Genomic DNA, 14,864 nt, shown 5'->3' with positions numbered 1-14,864 from the left:
TAGTTTTACCTGCCTCCAACACTTCCTCTGGCAGCTCATTTCATACACACACCACACTCTGTGTGAAAAGGTTGCCCCTTAGGTCCACTTTATATTTTTCCCCTCTCACCTTAAACCTCTGCCGTCTGGTTTTGGACACCCCTCCCCTGGGAAAAAGACCTGGGCCACTCACCATATCCATGATCTTCATCGTTTTATGAACCTCTATAAGATCACCCCTCAGCCTCCGATGTTCCAGGGAAAATAGCCCTGGTCATTTCAGATCCCCCTTATAGCTTAAACCCTCTAACCCTAGCAACATCCCTGTAAATCTTTTCTACACCCTTTCAAGTGTAAGAACATCTTTCCTATAACAGAGAGATCAGAGTTGAATGCAGTATTCCAAAAGTGGCCTAGCCAATGTCCTGTACAGCTGCAACATGACATCCTAACCCCAAACTCAATGTACTGACCAATGAAGGCAAGCGTACCAACCACCTTCTTCATACCTTGTCTACCAGCAACTCCACCTTCAAGGAACTATGAACCGGTACCTCAAAGTTTCTTTGTTCAGGGCCAGGCCCCAGGACCATACCATTAAGTATATAAGTTCTGCACTGATTTGCCTTACCAAAATCTAATACGTTACATTTATCTAAATTAATCTCCATCTGCCACTGCTAGGCCCATCAGCCCAACTAATCAAGGTCCCATTGTACTCTGACATAACCTTTGTCACCATTCACTACACCATCATTTTTGGTACCATCTGCAAACTTACTAACCATACCTCCTATATTCACATGCAGATCATTTATATAACTGACAAAAAGTAATGGACACTGCATCAATCCTTGCAGCACACCATTGGTCACAGGCCCCCTCCCATCTGAAAAACACCCTTCACCACCTCCATCTGTCTCCTACCTTCAAGCTAATATTGTATCCAAATGGCCAGCTTTTTTGGATTCCATGCTATTTAACCTTGCTAACCAGTTTACCTTTGAGACATGCACTCATCTCTCTATTTTCATTTGCCATCTGACAATATGTGGGTGGCTTGGGTAAGTATCCTCAGATTACTTTTGGGGTTCTGCTTCTTAATTTGTATACTGATACCTCATACAGGCTTTGGAGAACATATTTCCTTCTCTCGTATGTCTTTGATACTTACATTGGCAACAACTGGATTCTCCCACTTCCCGCTGTAAGTTCCTCTTGAGCCCTGAGTAGATATCCTTGAATTAGGAAGGGAACTCAGCTTTCTAGATTTTACTGAAGAGAGTACTGTCAATCGCCCTAAATAAACTCACCACTAGTAACACTATATTCCTTTTTTACCCACTCGAATGGGTTCCTGTATTGTAGTGCCATGGTCAGTTTGCTCATCCCTCCACCGCCATTCATTCTCATTCAAAAAAGTTGAGAGAATCTCGGATCTGTTGGACAATTCCAAACTGCACTCTTGCCCTTGGGTACATTTAACTGCCTCAACTGCAGCCACACTCCCTCCACCCTGGCCACTGATCAGATCAGAAGACCCTAACCTAATGGATGTGACCATTTCATTGTACAATATATCCAGATAATATTACTCATCCCTGATGCATCTCAATGTCAGCAGAAGGGTGTCGAGCACATTAACTCTAAGCTGAAGCTCGCTGATCTGCAAGCCTTTTCTGCAATTGTTTCTGAAGAAGGGTTCTGACCCGAAACGTCAGTTTTCCTGCTCCTCTGATGCTGCCTAGCCTGATGCGTTCATCCAGCTCCACACTGTGTTGTCTCTGACTCCAGCATCTGCAGGTCTTATCATCTCTTCTGCAGTTGCTTACACTGGATCACATTGGCACCCACATGGGGAGCTTGTACATCGCTGCTTAAGCCTGAAAAAAATTTATAACTTAAACAGCAAATTTCAATTCAATGTTAAATGTGAAATACAAATGAAATGACTTTTTTAGAACTAGCTTGCATTCTGCTTGCTCACCTAACTCCATGTACCCTGTTCAAAGCCACATTCGGTGTTTCAGTAGTGATGCTGGTACTCAAGCACCAAGTTGCTCTTTGATTGGTGTCAAACTTCTGTATATAAAGGTTTATTTGCTACTACAATGTTTCTATATTTATGCTGAATCAATAAAAATAAGCAGAAGTGACAGAAAAGAAACAGGTCACAGCCCAAAATGCCTGTTTACTCGCCACACAAGCAAATAGTACTAATCACATTTACCTGCCCTTAATCCACATATTGTACCTTTGTTCTCTTTTCCTTAACACACCCATTCCGATCTAATCTTGAATGTTGAACCCGTTCCATGTTTTCTGCATTGAACAGTTCCATATAAGCATGGGAAAATATAAGATAATTTACTACCTGTCTACAATGTAGTAGTTGCAAAAGAATTGGTGTAAATCTGAGTTCATTGCTCAGTGCAGGAAGTTCTACGACTGCTACCTTTGCTTTGGAAATGTTTGGTAATTTATTTGAAACAAGTAATCAATATCCATCACAAAATTTGAAGTTCAGAGTTTTTTTTCCGAGCTTATTGCACATTGACTTTAGCAATCAATGTGGGAATTGAAAATTTTTTTACCACTTGATTGTGCCGCAGTGGTCTGTAAGAGAAAAAAACACTGAAATCTAGGAGTGGCAGCTTCCTGCTATTTTACACGGTTAATTGCTACATATGTCACTCTGGTCTTAACTACAACATATACTGGCATGATCACAATTAACAGCTGAAAAGCTAGCCACTGTTCAGTTTTGCAAATCTGTCATTCAGAATGCATCAGAGATCACGGGTAACTGTTATAACTTTAAAACAATCCGACCCCACCACCCAAGACATTTTCCATCCCCACCCTTATCTGCCTTCCGGAGAGGCCACTCTCTCCGGGACTCCCTTGTCCACTCCACACTCCCCTCCAATCCCACCACACCCGGCACCTTCCCCTGCAACCGCAGGAAGTGCTACACTTGCCCCCACACCTCTTCCCTCACCCCCATCCCAGGCCCCAAGATGACTTTCCATATTAAGCAGAGGTTCACCTGTACATCTGCCAATGTGGTATACTGTATCCATTGTACCCGGTGTGGCTTCCTCTACATTGGGGAAACCAAGCGGAGGCTTGGGGACCGCTTTGCAGAACACCTCCGCTTGGTTCGCAATAAACAACTGCACCTCCCAGTCGCGAACCATTTTAACTCCCCCTCCCATTCCTCAGATGGCATGTCCATCATGGCCCTCCTGCAGTGCCACAATGATGCCACCCGAAGGCTGCAGGAACAGCAACTCATATTTCGCTTGGGAACCCTGCAGCCCAATGGTATCAATGTGGATTTCACAAGCTTCAAAATCTCCCCTTCCCCCACTGCATCCCAAAACCAGCCCAGCCTGTCTCTGCCTCCCAAATCTGTTCTTCCTCTCACCTATCCTCTCCTCCCACCTCAAGTCGCACCTCCATTTCCTACCTACTAACTTCATCCCGCCTCCTTGACCTGTCCATCTTCCCTGGACTGACCTATCCCCTCCTTACCTCCCCACCTATACTCTCCTCTCCACCTATCTTCTTTTCTCTCCATCTTTGGTCCGCCTCCACCTCTCTCCCTATTTATTCCAGAACCCCTTCCCCATCCCCCTCTCTGATGAAGGGTCTAGCCCTGAAACGTCAGCTTTTGTGGTCCTGAGATGCTGCTTGGCCTGCTGTGTTCATCCAGCTTCACACTTTGTTATCTTGGTAAATTACAGAATTGGCAAGAAGATGTTGGCATTCCTACAGTGTTTATCACCTAAACGCAGAATAACTATGAAAATGTTTAGTAATTGCCATGATAATTATGCTAGATGAAAATAAATTAGAATCTTTTCTTAGCAAGCAAATCAGGTGATGATCATTATGTTCTTTATAGCTCAAAGAATAATATATACCCTCCAAATGCCATGATGTTGCCATTGGGAAAGAGAATCTTAGAAAATGCATTACACATTAAACTTGTCAGAACTATTTAGCTCTCAGCTAGGAGGTTATCACTTGCTGACAGAAGTCTTGTTAAGAAGCTTGTTGATTTGATTCAAATCAGAGGTGCTCAGTTTATTCTCATTGACCTGGGTCTCTTCAGATGATGTGATGGTAAAAATAAATGCCAGTGTCTTGGTGCAAAGACACTGAACAAAACCAGTAAATGTGCTGATTTTTCACTTCAAACCACAGATAATGATCTCATGAACTAATGGAAGAAAAGCTCTACATACTTGAGGCTACAGAGTTCAAAGATGAAGAATTGAGGTCTCCAACTATTTATCCAACACCATTTGGAAGATGTGGATGTTTGTATAATCTCTGGGAAATTTGTGCAAATGTTTAATAATTGCATAAATAAACTTGACTCTTGAAAAATTACCACGTGTAGATTATGGCAATTGATTTTGCAGTCTTTGATGCTGCTGAATGAGTTATGCTTGGAATCAGAAAGCCCTGCTGAAGTGATATTGTACTGAATAAAACAAAAATAAGCTAAAGCTGAATGAACAATAAAATGATTGATCCATCAATTTTCTGATGATGGATTAAAAAAGACAACAATACCTCAGCTATTCAGTCTAAAATATCAATTAGGCAACATACCCCATTGTCATAATGATGGATCATAGCCCCGGATCACCCACAGACATATTGAACTTTTAATTACAACATTTTTTTGCAAAATAAGCATGCAGCAATAAAATGCCTGAGAATGTAAATTCTGAGCAATGTAAAGCCTGTGTGGATTATCCTCGGGCTGAAGGAGATTCTAGATTGTCACACACGATGGGTTTCAGTGAAGCATCAAAGAAAGGGATTTCAAATGGAGAGATGTATTGTAAACTGAACTGTAAGTCCACTGAGCCAAGCAGCACCACAGGAACAGAAAGGCAGACGTTTCGGGTCTAGACCCCGATGAAAGGTCTAGGCCCAAAACGTCAGCCTTCCTGCTCCTATGATGCTGCTGGGCCTGTTGTGTTCATCCAGCTCCACACCTGGTTATCTCAGATTCTCCAGCATCTGCAGTTCCCATTATCTCTGTAAGCCCATTGAGCTATCTCCAACTGTGGTCATGATGGGAGAAAAGATAATAGTCTGTGCGAGAGACATTTTTGAGTTTTCCTATTTCAAGAACACACAAAAACAAGAGTTAGAAGCCAATCTCAACCCTGATCTGTGCGTGCTCATGAGCAAAGGTGAGTGCTGTGAGTATCATAGCTAAGAAAGCATAGTAGTCCCTGCGATTTAGGTTGTAAGACATGAAGTCTCTCTCTTTCTCTGAGCTAAAAGCCAGAAAACAAGCAAAAAACACAATTAAAAGGCCTTTCAGCTAACCTGCAAAGCACCTTGAAATCTACTAGTTGCCAACAAACATCAGTGCTATAGCTATCACCTAATATGATGGCCACAAAGTCCCACCATTTACCCTTCACAGGTCTTAGAGACAGATCCATACATCTCTTTTAACTTTAATTTTTCTTAGAATTCGCCTTTTGTTTCTAATCTTTGTGTGTGTTTGTTGCATTGTTATTTCTTTCCCCATTTAGTAACGAATAAACTCACACTTTTGTTAACTCAAGGAAGCCTGGTGAAGTTTGTTCCATTTAAAACCTTATTTCACTAAATCTGGGAGCAAGACTTCCACAAGGAGGAGACCCATTTTAAATTAATCTAGGTGTTATCATCCAGATGACAGGCGAATAACGGAGGTGAGCTTGATGGCTTGAGTTACTCCATATGGAACTTCACCTGAGAACTGACCCTAACACCTATCACTACCTTTCTTTCCTTGCCACTTTCAGTGTGAGTTATGTGTGGTACAACAGCTCAAAGAACAAGAAGCAAAATACTTACCTGTAACTTTTATGGTGATGAACTAAAACGTGATACTAACAAAGTGCAACCAACACTTCTCCCACCAACAAATAAGTAAATAACAGAATTTTGAGAATGAGTGTTTTTCAACATTGATTTGAAGACATAACTGAGTTACTTAATGACCAACCGGACAGAGGAAGTGGGCTCATTTATAATTGGGGCTGATTACACAAGGACATTCAGAAGAGAATTGAATAAATACTTTAGGAACCAATGGATATTGATGATATGTATTATCATGATGTATAGTATTAAAACTAAACAGATAGCCTATGGTGATCACTTCTCAAGCTGTTCTTGGTTCAAATCTGAGATTTTTTTTTAGTTGAGCGAAGTATTAAGGGAAATGGACCAAAGGCAGGCTTATGGAGGTAGGCCATGATCTAATTAAATGGCAGAACAGGCTCAACAGGCCGAGTGGCCTACTTCTGTTGCTTTATTCCTGTGATTGTTGCAAATTTACTAAGGAAGATACGTGGTTGCTCATTAGATCGAAGACAATAACAACACTTCCTCAGGGAATTTCTCACTTCACATGTGGTGCAGGGATTTTCATTCTCTTTACAGCAATTGATTGACAAAGTTACAGCAGCAAAGTTACAGAAGCAGGCAATTCTCCACCCATCTGATAGATGACAGAACAATCTTTTCTACAGTAAGCTGGACTTTGTAGCTAAGAAGAGTAATTGACATAAAAGATGAGCAAAACCTCAGCACTATGGGAGAGATAATTAAGTTCACTTTCCCACATATGCACAAACTGGTTTATAATTATTCTCCACATTCATTTTGATGGACAAATAAATAGAAAACCAGTGCACTGTACATTTTGAAGCTCTGAAATTTGTATTCTTAACTTTACTACTAGCTTAAATTAAAAGCAAATATCATACAGGCAAAAAACAAAGTCATATGGCGTGTCTATAAAATTTACGTGCATTTGGTCCCAATATTAACCAAAGGACACACTGGGAGCAGGGAAGTTGTGCTGGAAACACAGAAATATATTCAGAGCAGCTTCCCGGTGTATTTGTAATATGGCCATAATTGGTAGAATCATAAGATATAGGAGCAGAATTATGCCATTCAGCCCATCTGGTCTTCTCTGCCATTTAATCATGGCTGATTTGTTCCTCAAATCCATTCTCCTGCCTCCTCCATGTAACCCTTAATCCACGTACTAATCAAGAGTCTTCCTGTTTCTGTCTTAAAGACACCCAATGGCTTTGCCTCCACAGCTTCTGTGGCAATGAGTTCTACAGATTCCACAGAAGAGATTCCTCTTCATCTCAGTCCCATCACTCTGAGGCTGTGCCCTCCAGTCCTAGTCTCTCCTACTAGTGGAAACATCTTCTCCACATCCACTCCATTTAGGCCTTTCTGTATTCCAAAAGTCTCGATGAGTTCCTCCCTTATCCTTCTAAACTCCATCGACAACAGACCCAGAGTCCTCAACCGCTCCTCAAGTGACAAGACCTGCATTCCTAGGATCATTCCTGTGAACCTCCTCTGGACCACCTCCAAAGCCAGCACATCTTTTCTGACATATGGGCCCAAAACTGCTCACAATATTCCAAATGCAGTCTGCCCAAAACCTTATATAGCCTCAGTAGTACTGTTCGTGTATACTAGTCCTCTTGAATGCTGACATTGCATTTGCCTTCCCAACTGTCAACTGAACCTGCACGTTAACCTGAAGACAAAAGTTAAACTAGGGCGTCTACATCCCTTTGTGCTTCAGAGTTCTGAAATCTCTCCCCATTTAGAAATAGTCCATCTAGCACTTTTTTACCTTCACTCCTAGCCTGTCCAAGTCCTTCTGCAGCCTCCCTGCTTCCTCAACACTACCTGTACTGCCACCGATCTTTGTGTCATTTGCAAACCTTGCAAACAATGTCCTCAGTTCCTTTGTCCAGATCGTTAATGTAAATATGAATAGTTGTAGTCCCAAAACTGAGCCCTGGAGAACTCCACTAGTCACCAGCTACCATCCTGAAAATCCCTACTTTTCGCCTTCTGTCAATCAGCCAATCCCTTATCCATGCCAGTACCCTGCCCCCAACGTCATGAGCCCTTTTTTTTAATTCAGCAGCCCCTGTGCAGCACCTTGTCAAAGGCCTTCTGGAAATCCAAATAGATCATGTCTACTGGCTCTCCTTTGTTTAACTTGCTCCTTATCCTTCTGCAGAATTTGAACAGATTTGTCAGGCATGAACTCTGCTTGATGAAGCTGTGCTGACTCAGCACTATTTTACCATGCACTTCCAAGTATTCCACAATCTCATCCTTAATAATGGACTCTAAACTCTTAAGTATGATTGAGGGCAGGCTAACTAACCTGTGATTTCCTGTCTTCTGCCTCCCTCCCTTCTTAAACAGGGGTATTACATTTGCCATTTTCCAGTCCTCTGTGTTCCTGCCTGATTCCAGTGATTCCTGAAAGATCACCAGCAATTCCTTTACAGTCTCCTCAGTTATCTCTTTCCACCTGAACGGCCAGCAAGATCTTTGTACAACTGTTTTCCAATAGGCAGCACGAGCAACAATGCACTTCTCCATTAGTAATTTGTTGAAGTGTCAGTCTAGATAACATGCTCAATGCTGAAATGATCTTGAAGCAACAAATTTATGACTCAGAGACAGCCAAGCCAAATCACTATGTTGCCAATATCGTAAAATTAAAACCTTCAATGATGTTCAAAATTGATTCTAATGGTTTGTAGTCAAACTTTTGAATAACAAATCCCAGGCTCTGCAAATAATCAATTCCAGACACCGGTTTGTATCTTCAACAAAAGACTTAGCAATTTATTAACAATGTAGTAACTTTAGCAGACCAAAAGTTAAACAACAAGATAATCTAATGGTCGATGCATTAAAACCAAACAGCTTTATTTTCAGCCCCATTCACACGGATTCAAGGGACAAATAAAAGAAAATAACAATGCTGGCCAGATTACCTAAATGGATTTCACAGTGGGTTGTTCCAAAGATATCATTGATGGTTTCTTTAATTAATTTTCTGAAGCTGTCAATCAGAGTCACCTATTCACTTCACTCAAATAAAGGCAGTAATACTTATAACATAGTTTTCTATTCTCTGAGTTTCCAAGAGCTGCTCATGGGAGATTGTGCTGGGAACCTTCAAATCATCATGTTGTTACATCAACAGATAAACTCTTTCTCCACAGAAAACACATTCCAAAACCCAATTTAAATTCTGACCACTCCCTGACTGAATGACTATCTCCTCCACAAGTTCCCAGTTACCACTCAACATCTACCACTTGCTTGAGCATAAAGTCTTTTCCAAACTTGCTGAAATCAAGTCCCAGGTATGGATTTCATTGATAGCCAACTTCTGCTAACTCTTCAAACATAGCACTCTTTGCCAGTGGTAAAACATCTGGGTCGAACCTTTTGATTAGAAACCAACCTGCAATTAAATTTCAGGCCTGGCCTCATGAATAAATAAAAGCTTGTTTGGCCTCAGATAACAAGGAGTGGAGCTGGATGAACACAGCAGGCCAAGCAGCATCAGAGGAGCAGGAAAATTGACATTTCAGGCCTCGACTTTTTTTCAGGAATTGGGGAGGGGAAGGGGGTTCTGAAATAAATAGGGAGAGAGGGGGAGGTGGATAGAAGATGGATAGAGGAGAAGATAGGTGGAGAGGAGACAGACAGGTCAAAGAGGCAGGGATGGAGCCAGTAAAGGTGAGTGTAGGTGGGGAGGTGGTGAGGAGATAGGCCTGTCCGGGAAGGACAGACAGGTCGATGGGGAAAGATGAGGCTAGTAGGTCAGAGATGGGGGTGCAGCTTGAGGTAAGAGGAGGGGATAGGTGAGAGGAAGAACAGGTTAGGGAAGCAGGGATGAGCTGGGCTGGTTTTGGGATGTGGTAAGGGGAGGGGATATTTTAAAGCTTGTGAAGTCCACATTGATTCCATTGGGCTGCAAGGTTCCCAAGCGGAATATGAGTTGCTGTTCCTGCAACCTTCAGGTGGCATCATTGTGGCACTGCAGGAGGCCCGGGATGCACATGTCATCCGCGGAATGGGAGGGAGAGTTGAAATGGTTCGCAACTGGGAGATGCAGTTGTTTAGTTCAAACCGAGCGGAGGTGTTCTGCAAAGCGGTCCCCAAGCCACCGCCTGGTTTCCCAAATGTAGAAGAGGCCACAACGGGTACAGTGGATACAGTATACCACATTAGCAGATGTGCAGGTGAACATCTGTTTGATGTGAAAAGTCTTCTTGGGACCTGGGATGGGGGTGAAGGGAGAGGTGTAGGGGCAGGTTCAGCACTTCCTGCGGTAGCAGGGAAAAGTGCCGGGTGAGGTGGGGCTGGAGGGAAGTGTGGAGTGGACAAGTGAGTCCCAGAGAGAGTGGTCCCTCCCAAAGGCAGATAAGGGTGGGGAGGGAAAAATGTCTTTAGTGGTGGGGTCAGATTGCAGATGGCAGAAGTGTCAGAGGATGATGCATTGTATCAGGAGGTTGGTGGGTGGAACGTGAGGACGAGGGGGAATTCTGTTTCGGTTTTTATTGCGGAGAGTGGGTGTGAGCGATGAGTTGCAAGAAATGCGGGAGTCATGGTCGAGGGCATTCTCCACCTCTGGTGGGGCTGGGGGGTGGGGGGTGGGGGTGAATGTTGCGGTCCTTGAAAAACGAGAACATCTAAGATGTATGGGAGTGGAATGCCTCATCCTGGGAGCAGATGCGGCGGAGGCCAAGGAATAGGGAATAGTGGATGGCAAAAAATGCCTGTAGTTACATATTAGCCTTTTGAGATTCACGCATTAGGACACACAGATCCCTATGCATTTCAGATTGGCAAGCTCTCACCATTTAGCTAATAACCTTTTTTTTATTCTTCCTGCAAAAATGGACATTTTCTCATATTTTCTACCATTTGCCTCAATTCTACCCATGCACCCATCTCTACACATTTTTTTTTGTAAATTTCTTACGTCCTCTCATAACTTACTTTCGTAGATATCTCTGTACTTTCTGCAAATTTAGCAACCATACCTTTTGGTCCTTCATCCAAGAAATTTATATAAATTGTAAACAGTTGAGGTTCTGGTATCAATCCCTGCCGTACACCACTCATTACATCTTGCCAACCAAGAAAATATGATTTATGCCTACTCTCTGCTTCCTGTCACCAGCCAATTTTCTACCCATGCTAATATGGTGTCCTTAGCCCATGAGCTTTTATTTAGGACACTGACCTGCCTTCTGGAAATCTAAGTACAGCACATTATTATGAAAAGAGTATAGGCTAGTTCTGTCAAGTTTTTTTTTGAAGAGGACAGGAAGTCATTCGGAACAATAGCAGAAGCACATCAATTCCAGAAAATACGTCACTGTAGTCAAGTACCTGGAATAAAGCCTGTGGTATTAATAGGTGGAAATTTTACACTACTGCATTTATAATAGATCATAAAGCCATTTGTTTCATGTCGACTTGAGAACATAAGGCTCACATTCTCAGCTCAAAAGAATTAGAAGCTCAGCTCAGAAGGAAGAACAGTTTCTCCTAACAGAAGAATAAAGTTTTCAGTTCAGGGGAACCAGTTGGCTTAATCAAAGCATTTTCAGTTTTGTGGGCTTTCTAGCTAGGAGAGTTAAGTTACATCTTCAAATTGTCAGAACTGAGAAAGGCTCATAACAGCAAACGTGGAAAAGGATTATAAAACTATCACGATATTCCAAAGAAAAGAAACCTGAAAGAAATGAATTAAGTTAAAAACTTGGAAGAGCTGGGATAGGAATAAAATTTCTGTGGAATTGAATGTCTGTGAAGGAGTAGTTTGTGGAACGGAATGCAACTTTGTTTTGCTGCTTGTGTTAAGTATAAAGGTCAGGGAGAAACTCAAAATAGCACAGGTTGAAGATTCTTTTGCTGGTCTTTTAACTGCTCATTAAAAGCAAAATATTGCAAATACTGGTGATCTGAAACAAAACAGAAAATGTTGGAGACACTCAGCAGGTCTGGCAGTATCCGTGGAAAGAGATACAGAGTTAAGATTTCAAATCCAATGACTCTTCTTTGGAACTTACATCATTGATATAGATTGTAAGTTGCTGAAGCCCACCGAACCATCCTTGTGTTATTCGAACTCAAATATCCCATTAATTCCTATGCTCTGTTTTCTGTCCATTAAACAATGTTTGGTAATTTATGATCATCAAACCCAAGTGCCCTGGACCTGTTTTGTTTCACTTTTCTCTATTTTTTCTTACCTTATTCTTAACTCCTAACTCCTTAAATCTTTGGCCGTGGACATCCTACCTGATGTCTTCCTGTGGACATTAAAGGTGTTTAAAAACACTTTTGAAGAGCCTTAGGAAATGTTATTACTTCGTGCTACATGAACACAAATTGTTGATGTAATTGTACGACCTACCACTAAAGCCACAGATATTCCCTTCTTAACAGTAAGTTATTGCTCAAAAGAACAGATCTGTAAAACATATTTTCACTTTCATAAACCAATGTTCACTTGGCTTAATCATATTCAAATTTCAAAGAGCTTTGTTACCGTATCCCTAATCCTAGATTCGAACATGTCTGCTCAACTGAGATCAGGATAAGTTAGCTGCAGTTCCTTTTCGATATTGACTCCCACTAATTACTGCAGTGCCTTTTAATTCTAAATCTTTGTTTTTTCTCTCTCTCGTGACACTTGGCTCCCCATTATTTCTAGAATAGTTTCTCAAACTTCCACTGTGAGACAAAATAGTATCATTGCAATTTGCCTTATTTTCCATTATAATTTTGCTTGTCTCTGTTGAGCTCGTGTTTACTTTCCCTAACTTCTTCCTATATACATACTTAAAATAAATATTTACTGTCTCTTTTTAGGTCCCCTGCTTGTTCACTCACATTCTCTTAGCTCTTTCTTGGTCATATTTCGCTGATTTCTAAAATTCCCCAGTTCACATTTGGCAACATCAGAAACTATTTCCTTCAGCTGTCTGTTGAGTGGTCATCATCCTGAGCCATTGATTAAGTTCTATCTCCATTGATGCTGTCCGACCTGTTGAGAGTTTCTGATCTTTTTTGGTTTTTATTGCTACATTTAACTTTCCTGTTGGCCACAGTTGTGCTTTTTAGCGCTTCATCAGTGTGCTTTTAAGTCCCCAAGGGAATATGTAGTTGTGAATGTTGAATTAATTATTTTTAAGTGTTTTCATGCTTACCTATCATATTTTAATCTATTTTCCAAGCAGCCTTAGCCAACATGCCATATGTACCCAGCATGCGATATTTGGATTTGTCCAGTGCTTTTTTCTCCTTAACATTCAAGCAGCCATTCTCAAGAACCCATCGCTGATACAGGAAAGCACCGCACGCTGATGACAATCACAATGTCATTCACTGAAGTATAATTTTAAAATATGCCTAGATGCAAAAGGTTTTAGGAAAAGTGACCACAAGCATGATAAAGGTGGAGATTTTAAGAATGGTCTAAAGTAGGTGATTTGGGAGAACAAGCATCAAGAGTTTAGAGAAGCAATACCAGAGTGTGTGTGTTAACAGCATAACCATTTGACAATACCAGAAAACTAGATCAAGATTTGTACAGCTGCAATTGTTTACAACAATAGAAGGGGAATGGTCATGATAGGACAAGAATTTCAAGTTTGAGGGGTTGTCAAACAAGAGTTTATAAAACTCAATGAACAGCAGCTATCTGGGTGAACAGAACAAAATGGATGCAACAAATTTTAATTGAACATAATCTGACTGAACAGCTTGAAGCATGAAGTTGTGCAAAGCTGGGCAAGAACTTGAGAGGTATGTTTGTCGAATCATTTGGTACAGAATAGGCCCTTCAGTCTTTTAGTCTGCAAACTTCTCTAAATTTAATCTCACCTTCCAGCAATTGGTCCACAGCCTTGAATGGTACGTTTCAATTGTTCATCCAAGGACATTAACGAGGATTTGAGATGGAAGATTGTTTAAGAGATTGTGCAATAGCTTGGAACTAGAGAGATTTAGAATGATGAGTTTTGAAATGGTTGGGGGGGAGGGTAATCACTTTACAATCTCCAATGACATGGGGATATAAAGGGAAGGTGGGTGATCAACAGTTTAGTAGCTGTTTTGAAGGATTTCATTGCTCCCGAAGAGAATTTTGCAATTACAAATAGAGTAAGGCAAGCTTTTATTTTGCGCATTCATGACTTCAGTACATACCAAAGGATTTTACAGACAATGGAATAAGTTGACTGCAGTTGCTATTTTAGGACACACAGCAAACTCCAAAAACAGCAATAAATGACCAGCCAATCTTTGGGAAATTCCCCTGCTTTCCTCTGAATAGCACTATATCATCCTTTATATCCAACCGAGAAGACACATGGTACATTGTTTATATCTCATTTGATGAGGTAACACCCCCAACTGTGCAGCACTCACAAATGTACAGAACTGTGCGCTTAGGTTAAAGTGTAAAAAAACTGTTGCATCATTATCAGAGTTCTATCTGTTTGCCAATGTTAACACGTTGACATCAAATAAACATAAAACATGCATATCTCATGACATTGTTCACCGATCTGTCACAGATGCATCTGTCCATGATAAGATTGGTAGGCATGATGACCGTACTTTGTGAAGACAAAATCTTACCTTCACATTGCTCTCTATTATATTTGGAACACTAACATAGCGATAAATGGGACAGACTTTTCAAACAGATCTAGCAACTCAACGTTGGTGTCTAAGATGCACTATGGACGATCAACAGTAGGAGATTTGTTCTCGGTCACAATCTACTATCTCATGGTCCAACATATTTCCTACTCTACAGTTACCCCGATTCAGTTTAGCAACCCTAATCCATTGAAGAGTGCAAGAGAGCATGTCAGGAGCAGCACCAGGCATAGATAAAAATGATGTGTCAGCATGGTGAAGCTACAAAACAGGACTACTTACATGTTAAACAGCGCAATCAAGTGCAACTTATTCATAACCTA

General features: G+C 41.3%; 1 long non-coding RNA gene across 1 annotated transcript in view; it reads left to right on the top strand.

Annotated features, from left to right (window-relative positions):
* LOC125452060 (uncharacterized) overlaps positions 1-4,361 on the top strand; it is an 82,182-nt gene extending 77,821 nt beyond the window's left edge. Inside the window, exon 3 of the long non-coding RNA XR_009445806.1 lies at positions 4,192-4,361. This is a non-coding gene — a long non-coding RNA (uncharacterized LOC125452060). The remainder of the gene's footprint in view (positions 1-4,191) is intronic.
* Positions 4,362-14,864: the final 10,503 nt, after the last annotated feature.

The sequence above is a fragment of the Stegostoma tigrinum genome, chromosome 5, assembly GCF_030684315.1.
Source record: "Stegostoma tigrinum isolate sSteTig4 chromosome 5, sSteTig4.hap1, whole genome shotgun sequence".
Classification (NCBI taxonomy): Eukaryota; Metazoa; Chordata; class Chondrichthyes; order Orectolobiformes; family Stegostomatidae; genus Stegostoma; species Stegostoma tigrinum.
The sequence above is the reverse complement of the archived record's forward strand: the minus strand, read 5'-3'. Positions and strand labels throughout refer to the sequence as shown.